A 13246-nucleotide genomic window follows, 5' to 3' on the forward strand; every position below is an offset into this window, starting at 1 on the left:
CAGCTATACGTCGGCTATTCCGACATCGGCACATAAATGGTTAAGGAAAGCAAACACTTACTTTCATCTGATAGAGTGAACAAGCTTTTACTCATTCTTTTCGTGACACGACTTGGTGGAGTAGAGTAGAAAGAAAAAGAAGTAGGAGTGTTTATTTAAATGCATTTCCAATTCCTTAAAAAACTACTTCTGTATTTAACACAATAATTGTATTTGTAATCTCAAGAAAAACTACTTACTCGTTACAGAGACATTAAATAAATCAAAATAGGAAATCAAATTCCAGCAAGACTAATTAATTGTGACCTGAAATTAGTACTTACCCTTAATATGACGTCTCCTTTTAGGAGGTGGAGTGAAATCGTTCTCTAAACCTGGCGAAGTATTTTCTCCTGAAAGCAAAAAGTGTACATTATGTACTATGCTAAGAATAATTTGTGATAAAGATGTCTTCCAAAAAGTTATGCTATATATTGTCCCAGTACTGAAACTTTGAAAATACTTACGTTCTGGATATGATTTTGTCTTGGATGAGGAGTGGTAGATCGGTGAAGCACTTCCCTCTGTCAATAGAATGTAACATAAATTAATTGAATGAACTGCTAGATTCGAAAAGACGATCCATGAAAAGGGGAAATTTTACCTGAACCATATCCTTAACAATGAAAATTAGCTTTGTGAGAAGGGAAGCAATTTAAAAATTACAGATTTTATAATAATGGAAGGAGGGCATATATTCGTAAAAAGGGAAGAGATTTGGAAGTTATGTAAAGCTAACCACCGCTATTCTAGCCACCGAGGTGACCTGAACCAAGTACATAACATAAACAATGAAAATACGATTTGCCCCCCTTGAACCATCTAAAAGTTGTTCTGCTCACATTGCAGCAGTTGCTAAAAATACAATGGATACATATGCATTCATTAGGTTGCGAATTCCGAGCCCTGATGATGTATCTCCACTTTCTAGCTTGCCGCATAGATAATTATATAGGAAACAGCCATACAAAAAAAAACATCAGCATGTGTTGTTGCAGCCGATCATCTGCTTTAAAGTATTTTTCATTACGTAATTTCTGCTGGTCTACTTTATTATTCAACAGGACGGCCTTTTTGAAAAATCTATTGTAATAATTATGCATGCCTATATTACCTATTATTTTCTATTTTACCTATTTTTTTTTTTTTCTATAAAATAATTATTCAACAGGGTGGGCTTTTTATAAAAAGGTCTATGTAGAAATTTAATCACAATTTCGATATTTTAAGCAATTTTACTTAACCCTTCTTTAAATTTTTACTTCTGCCGTTCGCTTAGAACTAATTTCCACATGCAGACACCTAAAGATTAATTTTTTTACTCTAACTTTGATCGTTCGATTGAGTGCGATTAGTTCGATTGTTTGATTGGTTCGACAAGTTTGATTGCTGATCAGGTCTGGCCTTCTGGAAACTGTCAGAACTTTTTCTAGAAGTGGAGGAACCTCGAGGCCAGCGTATGTACCGTAAGTTGTTCTAATCTCGACATCTGTCTTCTAATTTCGACACCCTTTTTTAGAGATAGCAATAATATGAAAGTCGGAATCGGTGATTGAAAAAAGATTTATCCTCTCTTAACATTAAGCAAATAAAATAATTTCAACCTTTTTTTAATTTTTCAGCTCTAGAAAAGGGTGTCGAATTTAGAGGAGGGATGTCGATATTAGACCAAGTTACGGTATATAACATGTTGCTCAACTTCACACCTCTCCACTTAGAAATTTAGTTGGAAAATCTTTACACAATCGTCAAATAAACTTACAGTTCATATCACATCAGAGCACAAACTGCAGATATCAATGTTGTTGTTCTACTGTACATGGAATGTTGAGGACTTTGTACTTTTACTTTCAGTATCTGCTTCAATAATTGCAGGCTAAACACAAAATGATCAGTCCAAATCACATGCATAATTTATTACTTACTTTTTCCTTTTTGTAATTTCTGCGAAGCTGCTGTATGCGACTTCTCTTCGGCGGTCTCTCGTTTTGGAAAGATGTCTTTTGTTTGAGATACTCGTGCGCAGCCGCAGCATTTTTTGAACAGTGAAAAAATAATACACGGGGGTCCTAAATTTTTCTCTTTTTAGTGTCGGGCCTATCCGAATTTTATATAGGTTTTTTCGATAGACGATTGAACCCGACTGATCTTTATAACGATATACGAGATATTTTTTTCCCGCGCAGGTATTCTCGTTTTACCGAGACGAGTGAGTATGAGGCGAGTTAAAGCCCAGTTGTTTGGAAAGACTGGGGAGAGTAACTTTCCGGGGGATTGTTATCATTTTGTATGAGCTATTTAAAAAGATACATGTTTAAAAAAGTAAACTTGAATAAAAAACATCTTGTTAAACTATTTAAGATCTTCAAATAAGATACAGAGAATGCACCTCATTCAAAAATGTGAATGAAATTGGAAAAGTAAATAAGTTTGAAAGCACCCCCGTGTATTATTTTTTCACTGTCCAAAAAATGCTGCGGCTGCGCACGAGTATCTCAAACAAAAGACATCTTTCCAAAACGAGAGACCACCGAGGAGAAGTCGCATACAGCAGCTTCGCAGAAATTACAAAAAGAAAAAAGTAAGTAATAAATTATGTTTGTGATTTGGACTGATCATTTTGTGTTTAGCCTGCAATTATTGAAGCAGAAACTGAAAGTAAAAGTACAAAGTCCTCAACATTCCATGTATAGTAGAACAACAACATTGATATCTGCAGTTTGTGCTATGATGTGTCTTTAGACGGTCTTTTAAGGGCTGGTAAATGAGCAGTAAAAATTTACGGGTCCGGCCCTGATAGCTCGGTTAAAATCCTTTTACGACAATTATTTGATGTAATTGTTACTAAAAATCACTAACTAGCGGCCTGGACCGGTCTAAGGAACGGCCCTGACCGTTAGAGATCACATTTCTAAAAAGTCTGGAGGCCGATCTAAAACAAAACTGCTCAAACCTTTCTTAGATGTAATACCGGACCAAGACTGGTCTTATTTTCAGGTACTTTAAATCGCTTGGGAAGTCACATATTACTTCAAAAGGGTAAAGAAATATCCAAAAGAATGGTTCAGAAGATAATGTCAACAATGATGATGGTTGTAAAAAGTTGTTTTTATTTCTTGGGAACTTGATTTGAACCAACTGATGGATTCAAATTTGATCTCTGAATATCTGTTGCTAAAAATGTCAATTTTGAAAACTTCACTTTAACTCTCATCCCAATCAGTTGTTTTACAAAAGGTATCTTGCTCACAACACTGACGGTAGTTGATTGTTCCATTTTGTCGTTATTTTCATGCTAAGATTATTGTGCTATCATTTATCTTGAGAGAAAATTGTATTCCTGCTTTTTTTACCACGATGGGCTCTGCACAAGTTTATTGACATTTTTCATTCTTGCAAATAAAAATTTGATCATCGGTGGATCCTGGTATTTTACAATATGGGCACAAAATAAGTGGTTTCAATGATGATATATTAACACTTCGTATTGTTCCTACATTGATTTCAAATCCCGAGTTTGAGTGAATGGTTATCACCGAGTCCTTCAAAACTTTTCTTCCCATGTAACTAGATACGGCAACTTCAGTGATTTGATAACATTCATCAAGTTTCACAACTTTTTCACTTGCCAGTTTGCCATACAGTGTGAGCTGTTTTGGCTCAAACGTTGAGTCGTCAATAACTGGACAACGCATTACAAGCAGATTGCCACAAGTAATGATTTCACCAATTTCAACAAACTTTACTTGCAGTAATACCCGTGCAAACATTGGCTTATTGGTAATAGCTTCAATAAGAGTAGTAGCTGACCTATGAAATCTCTTCAAAGGAAATTTGGGTGTAGCATCTGTCATTGTCGAGTGTTCATCAAAGATAAATTCTTGGAGACTATTTACACGCATGTTGAAGAGAAAAATACCACCCACCATTCTTCTTTTCTTCCACGGTTTTCAGTGCATCAATACTGCAAGCAATTACTCTTCGTTCAGCAGCCTCAGTGCAGATTGTGAAGTCAAAATAAGGAACTTTTTTAGATCCAATTCTGGATGGAATGACGTACACCACATATCCTAATAGATCTTCTCAATTAGCATCTTTAAATAGAATGAGATAGATTATTGCCATTAATATATGCGCCAATTTTTTTTTTGCTGAAACAACCAACATCAATCATAACTGTAATTATAACATTCGCTAAAATGGTGCCACAAACTGTTTTTATAAGCAAATAAATAAAAAGTATATTTCATTTATTTAAAAACAAGTGATACTTTTATGGACCTACATGGTTATGTATTTGACACATATATAATTGATATCTACGTGACGTGATCATTAAACAATCATTCAGAACATAAACAGTGACGATCTATTAAAATTAGTCGTTTGTTTCTTATAAAAAAAACGTTTAGAAAACAATATTTCATGCTCTTGAAATATTCTTTCATATTCAAGACTTCGTGAGCAAAAAAAACATCTATCTCATCAAAGAACATTGATATATGCTTAATAATACTGCCGTCCAAAGCAAAAACCAGGTAAGTCCAAAATTTCGAAAATTTATTTTTTTCTAAAAAATTGACTCTATAGCACGCAAGTAACTCATTTTTGAAAAAAAAAATTCAAAATATGTTTCCTACCGGGAAAAACGGCCATGTCATTTTCAGGTATGTCCATCGAAAAAAGGAAATTCCCAAGCAAAGGAAGGTAAGTCCACCTATTATCACAGTAATGGACATACCTTCTTTTTAAGGATAATAAATTATTTCTCTGAGATGGACTTACCTCTTTAATGGACTTACCTTAGTCTAATTATGGACTTACCTTCTTTTAAAAGATGCTATTCCACTGTCAATTTTCAAGATACGAACGTTTAGCATTTCGAATGTGCCAATCGAATGTTCGAATTCATTCTAGAATTCTTAAGTTTGTTTCGAAATATCCCTCACTCTGAACTCGTCTTGTTAATTTAAACATGGACTTACCTTTTTTTTTGTTATAAATACTATATAACCACGACATTCATTTCTTATGTCAAAAGCAGGTAAGTCCACAATCTCTCAATAAATTGATAATAAATAGCCATGTAAAAGAAATTGAATAGCCTTTTACTTTCTACAATTACTTTCTTTCCAAAAATACAAAACTTGAGCTAGTTAATAGAGAAAAGGTACCTCGGCTAAGGTCAAAAGGTTTTTTGCGTTTTTCTTAATTTTGACTTTTATGGACTTACTTGTTTTTTGCTTTGGACGGCAGAATAGTGATTCTTATAGATAAAGATGCTTTTTTTGAGCTGAAAAATTCGTTTTTTACAAATATCTGCTTGAGCCATCTTTTACCTACTTTCATGCAAAAAATCAGAAAAAAAACAATGATCCAATTAGCCTCCGTCTCAGAACGCGGTCAGAAAACTTTGCGGATAATTTCACAGCAAAAGTGCATCCAGTGAAATTGAGGGTAATGTATCATGATTCAAGTCGACTGACATAATTGTACACATAATACATGTTACAAGTTCTGCCTACGGATTCTCAAGCTCGGCTATAATAAAACTATTAAATGTTAGTAGCGGAACCGACTGACCAATGTTATGTAGCAGGTTGAAACATGAGTTTCTGCTGGAAAGATGCAGTTTGTTTTCAAGTTAAATCTTCAAAATAAAACAAACTGTGTGGGTTTCTTTACTTCCAAACAACCTACCAATAGTTTTGGAACACTCCATAATAAAGGAAGATGGCTCTCTTCTTGTGGATTGGCTTTCTGATACGTACCCCATACAGTATAAACACGATGTGACATGAAAGTGAAGAGACATGATTTGTTGGTTTTTGTTTGATTTGATGGCAAATGGGATAGTAAATGACTTTTCATGTATTGCTTGGCTCTACATATGATACCTCTAGCTTTGAACACCTCCAGAATGTTGAAAAAAGCATTTTACCAGATAAGTTTCAATTATAATTTGCATGGAAATTTTTAATCGCCAGATTTAGCTTGGCGCCAGTTTTGTTTGGTTGATGTTTGGTATTGTGATCATTAAAAGCAATGAAATGCCACACAGTCACTCTATACATGATGCCTCCAGCCATGATTGGTATCAGAATGTTGGAAAAAAAACATTTTACGAGAAATTGTTGATAGAAATTATATTGACTTATTTTTACAATTTTGGCGGTGTGGGTTTAGTTGGTTGATAATGTTTACACTCTATGATGGTTTTCAAAAACAGTTATATTGATTGCTGTTTGTTGGAATTGATTACCAAAAAAAAAGAGAACCTTTTTTTGATAAATACTTTATTTTTTTCATGAATCGAGAAAACCGTGTGGATAGTATGTCTTGTAGTAACCAATTCAGTGTCTGTTTTCAAATTTTGAAAGCTCTATGCCTACTGAATTGAAGCTCTGACTAGCTCTGTTTTAAAACTTTGAGCCATGTTTTTTTCTTTGTTGCTATTAAAGATAGATTTTTAAATTGTCGTAATGTAAATTTATTTGTAAAGTTTTAGTTTTTGAGTTTAGTTCATCAGTAGTACATACAGTAGTATTTTTTCAGTAATCCTTTCTTGTAAATATAGTAACATTTAACCAGACTCATTGGCCTCATTATATTCGAATTTGTATTTTTTTAGGACTGATAAGTACATATTTTTAAACACCAAAACAAAGCAAACAACATGCCAGTTCTTTCTGGACAAATATACTTTATTGTGTGCTTTGAGTTCTATTTTAATCAACCCTTTCAACTGCTGATCTTTCAACTATCATTTAGGAGTATAGAATGGGCTTCCATAGTATGTATAGTACCATTTTCTCTAAGTATTTTGTGCAATTTGTCAACAAAGTAGACTTCTTGACTGTCCTTGTCCCTTATGTTAAAGTTGTTCTGATGGAGGAGTTTGCTATTTTTGGTAGCCTTCACGTATCAATAAGGAGCTTTGATGTAACTGTTTTTTCTGATGAAATCATACTAATCTGAAACTATTAGGCCTTAATGAACTTTCTAGAACAATAATCTTGCTCCAATCTTGAGAAACACTGGAAAAATAGGTTAGCATTCCCTGCCATAATTTCACAGATTTCCTCTGCTTTCTGCTTGAAAACGCTGTCGTATAGCCGAAAACGAAAGTGAAACTGTGAAAACGTCCGCAAATTCGGGCCCAGTCCCCTTCCGAGACGGAGGCTAATATTTCACAAAGTCCAAAAAACCCGTTTTTTAGCTGTTTTTTTGGCCCAAATTTGCCCCAAATTTGCCCAAAAACATAATTTTTCGAAAATCGGGCTGCGTCACATTCGAGGGCTTATAGTTATGTATCTTTGTGCACGATTTCATAAAGAATGAAAGAGCCAATCTCGAAAAAAGGGAATACCTAAGTAATTGATAATGTGCTTATAAGGAAATATCGAATTTGGCCAGTTTTTCTATAAAAAACGCCAAGCAGCCAAAATTTCATGTCTAAACACTAATATTTATCAAAAGTAAGCCCTAATGAGCAAAAAAACACATCTATCTCATAAAAAAATTGAGTAATTTGACTAAGAACATTGATGTATGCTTATTAATAGTGATTCTTATAGATAAACATGCGCTTTTTCAGCCAACAAAATTTTTTTGCAAAAATCTGCTTGAGCCCCTATGATGGTACCCTACTTTCATGCAAAAAATCAGAAAAAATTAATGATCCAATTTTTCACAAAGTCCAAAAAACCCGTTTTTTAGCCGTTTTTTGGCCCAAAATTGCCCAAGAAATTTTTTTTTAGAAAATCGGGCTCCGTCACATTTTGCACCTTTGGACCAAAAATCAAAAGATTCCTATGATTCAATCCTGAGAAAAGTTGCTAACAGACGAACGGACGAACGGACGAACGAACGAACACAGGTTAATTTATAGGACCTCCACCCCACCGGGGTAGGTCCAAAAATTGAAGAAAATAAATAAAAAGTATATTTCATTTATTTAAAAAAAATCTTTTTAAAGAAAATAAATAAAAAGTATATTTCATTATTTAAAAAACACTTTGAGTAGGAGTCTCTTTTCATAGTTTTTTTTCAAAAATAATGAATTAAATCACTTTTTATACCATTGGAATTTTGTTTCAACATTTTCCTGTCTGGGGCTGCAAGAGGGTGGTTGTTTAGAAGCCAGTATCCTGATAAAGGCAGAAATCTTTTACATGTAAACCAAATTTCAGATCAATTCTGAAGTTATATTTATAAGTTTTTAGCCTAAGGCTGTAAGGTGGGTAGTCAGATGAATAATAAAATTTGGTTACATTACAGGTCAAAATTACTAAACAGCCTTCGACTATACTATGAAAAGGTCCATAGTATTAGTATTAATTCAACTTTTTTAGTTTTTGGATGTCAAAATAAACAAAAAGTTTTAAATCCCAAGCAGTATTGTGATAATCTTAACTAACAAAATAAAGGCTCTCAAGGATTACTTGGCATGAAGTTTCAAAATATATAATATAAATGTATGCATTAACAAAAAATAACATAAATAAACAGTAATTACGAACAGTTAACCAGTCGATCGATTTACCCACATCGACCCAACGATCGACGAAGTTGTGAAATTTCTTCAAACAATTTGAACTGCAAACTACCTGTTTCCACCAGTTGTGACTTTGACAAAACTTCTTCACAATTGTCACATGTGACCATTATGGAACCTGATTTTTTAACAGGTCGTTAGCATTGAGGACAACCATAGGTTCCTTTTAGTGACTTTAGGTTGATCCTTATGATGGTGCTACTTGATACCTCTACAGCATCTTGCGATCTGATCCTGTCTTTCTTGACCTTAGTGATGCTGGATCTTTTAGTCGATTTGAAAACACGCCGGCCCCCAAACTTCCTAATCGTGATATGTGACATTGTGTACGAACACTCAACAGTTACCTGGCTAATAAGTGCACCGTACAGGGTAAGAACACGGGGTTCTGTATATGAATTTTCGAAAACTTCTTTTGATACACCTCCATCATGATTCTTGAGTAGAGTTGTTTGTTTTCGATTGCGTCTCTTACTGACGTAAGTTTAACTGAATATTGAGCAATGCGTTCAAATGGAGGAGTTTTTTCAATGAAGTTTGAGCCTTCACCAGACTGTTTGACTTTACTCAACAAAATGCCCTTTGTTAGTAACTTGGTAAGCTGATTGTGAATGTCTGTATCGAACGAGACAATTCGTACTTCTCGATTCGATCCGTGCCGAGATTTATTTTAAAAATTGATGTTGTCAACTAGCACAGGAAAAAATGTTCGATTTCCAAGGTTGAAAATTCGATATTTTTGGGTTGGAAATTTTTGTTTTATAATTGAAGGTTGGAAATTTGAGCGATTACTTTAAGTTAATTTGCAAAACGTAAATTACCCATAGGTTTCGTAGGATAAACCAATGCGCTTGAAAAATCAAGTGAAAAAAAAAAATGTAGAAATGACAATTTTCCAAGGCTGGTTGGAAAACATGACTTTTTGGGTGGGAAATTTTTATTTTCCAAACAGTTTAGGAATTGAAAAAAAGGTCAGAAATCTATGTGAAAATACATATTTTTTGTAAATTTGATACCTAGGGTTGAAAAACTAGACTTTTTGGGTTGGAAATTTGTGTTTCTCTCAAACAGGTTGAAAAACGTTAAAAATCCATGTGGAAATTACATTTTTGTGAAATTGAAACTCTTTCGATTGGAAAACTAAACTTTTTGGGTTGGAAATTTGTGTTTCTCCAAACAGTTTGAAAAACGTTAAAAATCCATGTGGAAATTACATTTTTGTGAACTTCTTGAAACTCTTTCGATTGGAAAACTAGACTTTTTGGGTTGGAAATTTTTGTTTCTCCAAACAGTTTGGAAAGCGTTAAAAATCCATGTGGAAATTACATTTTTGTGAAATTGAAACTATTTCGATTGGAAAACTAGACTTTTTGGGTTGGAAATTTGTGTTCCTCCAAACAGTTTGGAAAACGTTAAAAATCCATGTGGAAAATACATTTTTGTGAAATTGAAACTCTTTCGATTGGAAAACTAGACTTTTTGGGTTGGAAATTTGTGTTTTTCCAAACAGTTTGAAATTGTTAAAAATCCATGTGGAAATTACATTTTTGTGAAATTGAAACTCTTTCGATTGGAAAACTAGACTTTTTGGGTTGGAAATTTGTGTTTCTCCAAACAGTTTGGAAAACGTTAAAAATCCATGTGGAAATTACATTTTTGTGAAATTGAAACTCTTTCGATTGGAAAACTAGACTTTTTGGGTTGGAAATTTTGTGTTTCTCCAAACAGTTTGGAAAACGTTAAAAATCCATGTGGAAAATACATTTTTGTGAAATTGAAACTCTTTCGATTGGAAAACTTGACTTTTTGGGTTGGAAATTTGTGTTTTTTCCAAACAGTTTGGAAAACGTTAAAAATCCATGTGGAAATTACGTTTTTCTAACCATTTTCTGCGCATGTCCTTGGGAAAACCACAAGCGATTTTTCGCTCAAAACTGTTTTGATATATAGCTAACCTAGATATTAGGCTATAATGTGAGCAGTCAAGCTGTAAGTTTCCGTCAGGTGAGGCGTCTCTTCGGAGCGGCCTCGGTCAATCGCAGTGAGTTCGCACAGTGAAGCACATAGGGTACTTGTGTCATAGTTTCAAATAGCGCCCTGCTGAGCTGTGTGAGTGATCTAAGATCAACCACGTATCTGTGCGAACAATAACGAGAGATTGACCGGGAGCCATCGAGCCTAGGCTAGCGAGTGACTGTTCACAAAAACAAAAAACCTTGTTTAAGATCTTTTTCCACATCTCTGCCATCACTTTTTGGATTTTGGCTTTTTTCAACTTGAATTTTAAAAAATTCCAACCTTGTTAAATTTGGATTTTGGCTTTTTCAACCTCGATTTTCGAAAATTCCAACCTTGTTTAAGCTTGGATTTTGGCTTTTTTCCAACTGAATTTTAAAAAATTCCAACCTTGTTAAATTTGGATTTTGGCTTTTTTCAACCTGAATTTAAAAAAATTCCAACCTTGTTGAATTTGGATTTTGGCTTTTTCAACCCCGATTTTCGAAAATTCCAAGCCATGGAAAATGCAAAATTTTCAACCTTGGAGAACGTCCCACATTTTCAGGTTGGATTTTCCATTGGATTTTATCTTTTTTCCAACTAAGAAAACTTAAAATTTCCAACCTTGGAAATCGAAAATTTTTTCCTGTGTAGGTGGTAATTTCATTTTCTGGAATGGCCCATTTGACTTTAATCTCCTTCAAAATATGAAAATTTCGAGAGCTTAATCGACCTTTGACCTCAATCTATTGTAATCTTATTGTTTTCCAAATTTTGGAAAAACCCTCAAGGATTTACTCAAAAAAGAAGTGTAGAAAATTCCAGCCAAATCAGACTATTTTTGAGCTTTCCAGAATAACCCGAAATTTCACCCTCGCCTAGAAAAATGAAAGCAAATACTGAAGGAATAGTTGCAAAATTTAATCAATTCGGACAATTTTCGGCCTTTAGGTTGCCCGAAAGTTTTCGGATAGACTGACGGATAGCTTCTCAGATTCTAGTTCAATTTTTCCACTTTGATTGTAAATAACTCCTCTCCACATTGAAGCAGACTTAAAGTCTTTTTGTAAAAATGCTCCCAAAAACTTAAAAACTTCTTTTTTCCAGGAGAGTAAATTTAATGGATAAATATAGGAGATACTTTCTTCAAAACACCCAGGTAAATCCAAGAAAAAGCACAAACAATTTTCCAGCGGACAATCTGTTCAAAAAATCCAGGAGTTAAATTGTGAAAAACACAAGCAAATGCCAGATTTTTTTCAGGGAACTTCTTAATTTTCTTAAAAGGTCTCATTTTCTAGGAGCATTTAAATTTTCTTAGAGAATAACTGTTATAATTTTCCAGAAGCATAATATTTCTAGAGATATACATTTTCCAGGAGTCCCATTTTTTTCCCAGAACAGATGATATAATCCAGGATACAGAACAGATAGTTTTTCCCAGGAGAAAGGGACCTCAAGAACAGATATTTCATACTTCCTAGCCAGTGGCTGCTCTCGAAACTTATACATGCGAAACAAGGCTCTTCAAAAGAACTTTTTATCCACGAAAAATTCACCGCTAAAGTATAGTTTGTTCACTCTAACTCGGATAATTGTTAATGACTTTCTAGTGGAATTCTTTTCTTTCAACTATCGAAAACAATGGGAATTGAGTGTTTGTATAAAAGACATTATCCAAGTTAGAGTGAACGCACTATAAATACGATACTCAAGGAACCTAATCCCAGACAGGACATGTTATTCAATATTTTTTCAGATCAAAAGATGCATGTAGCGTTTTTTTCTAAAGCTATAAATGTATAATCTGGTAATAAAGTAAAAATTAAATAAGTCAATGAAGTACTAGTAAGATGGCGCATATAAATCAATTATAATTGCATGACTCACATAGAATTTAACACAAAGCATCCACAAAATTAAGTCAATGCTTTAAAAATCTTTAAGAATGACCTACATTAGGGCTAAAGTAGCTACATTGTTTTGATGAACTGGCTCATAATATTCTTATTTTCTACAAGAATTCAAGAGAATACGCTCTCAATTTAAAACTACAATGGCCCCTAAGCATCACAAGACACTTCCAGTTATAAAATTTGTGAACTGGAAGTGTGCCAGAAATGGAAGCATGCCCTGAGCCTTAGGGGCCATCGTATAAAACTATAGAGGTGAAATATTACAGCCCTAGATTCTTTCTTTTTTAATATATCATAAACTAAAGAAAATGTCTTCTAGATAAGTAAAAATAAAAGGAACTAAAATTTAGTAGAAATTATTAGAATGACCATAAATTGGCAAGATTTTTGACTCATTGTACACCTCATTGTACATGTTTTTCTTCAAAATGTAATTATGTAAATAATGTAAAAGGAAGCTTAATTTGGCAATTTTATTTCAATTTAAAAGTACAACTTGTTTTGCCACATTTTTTGTTCTGGCAAGATTATTTTCTCTCCATCTTAATTCTTACTCTTGTTTTGAGTCTCCGTTTCTCGATATCGCCGTTTTCGGTCCTCCGTTTTACGATGTCGTCGTTTTGTTGCGAATTTTTAGAATCTGGTCTGCAAAACTAACATTGTCAAACTAGACTAGATGCTCCACTCTTTTGTCTTTGATTTAATTTAACCGTAGGCTATCTAAAATGGCAGACTG

Source organism: Clytia hemisphaerica, unplaced genomic scaffold, assembly GCF_902728285.1.
Source record: "Clytia hemisphaerica strain Z4C2 unplaced genomic scaffold, Clytia hemisphaerica genome assembly, whole genome shotgun sequence".
Lineage (NCBI taxonomy): Eukaryota > Metazoa > Cnidaria > Hydrozoa > Leptothecata > Clytiidae > Clytia > Clytia hemisphaerica.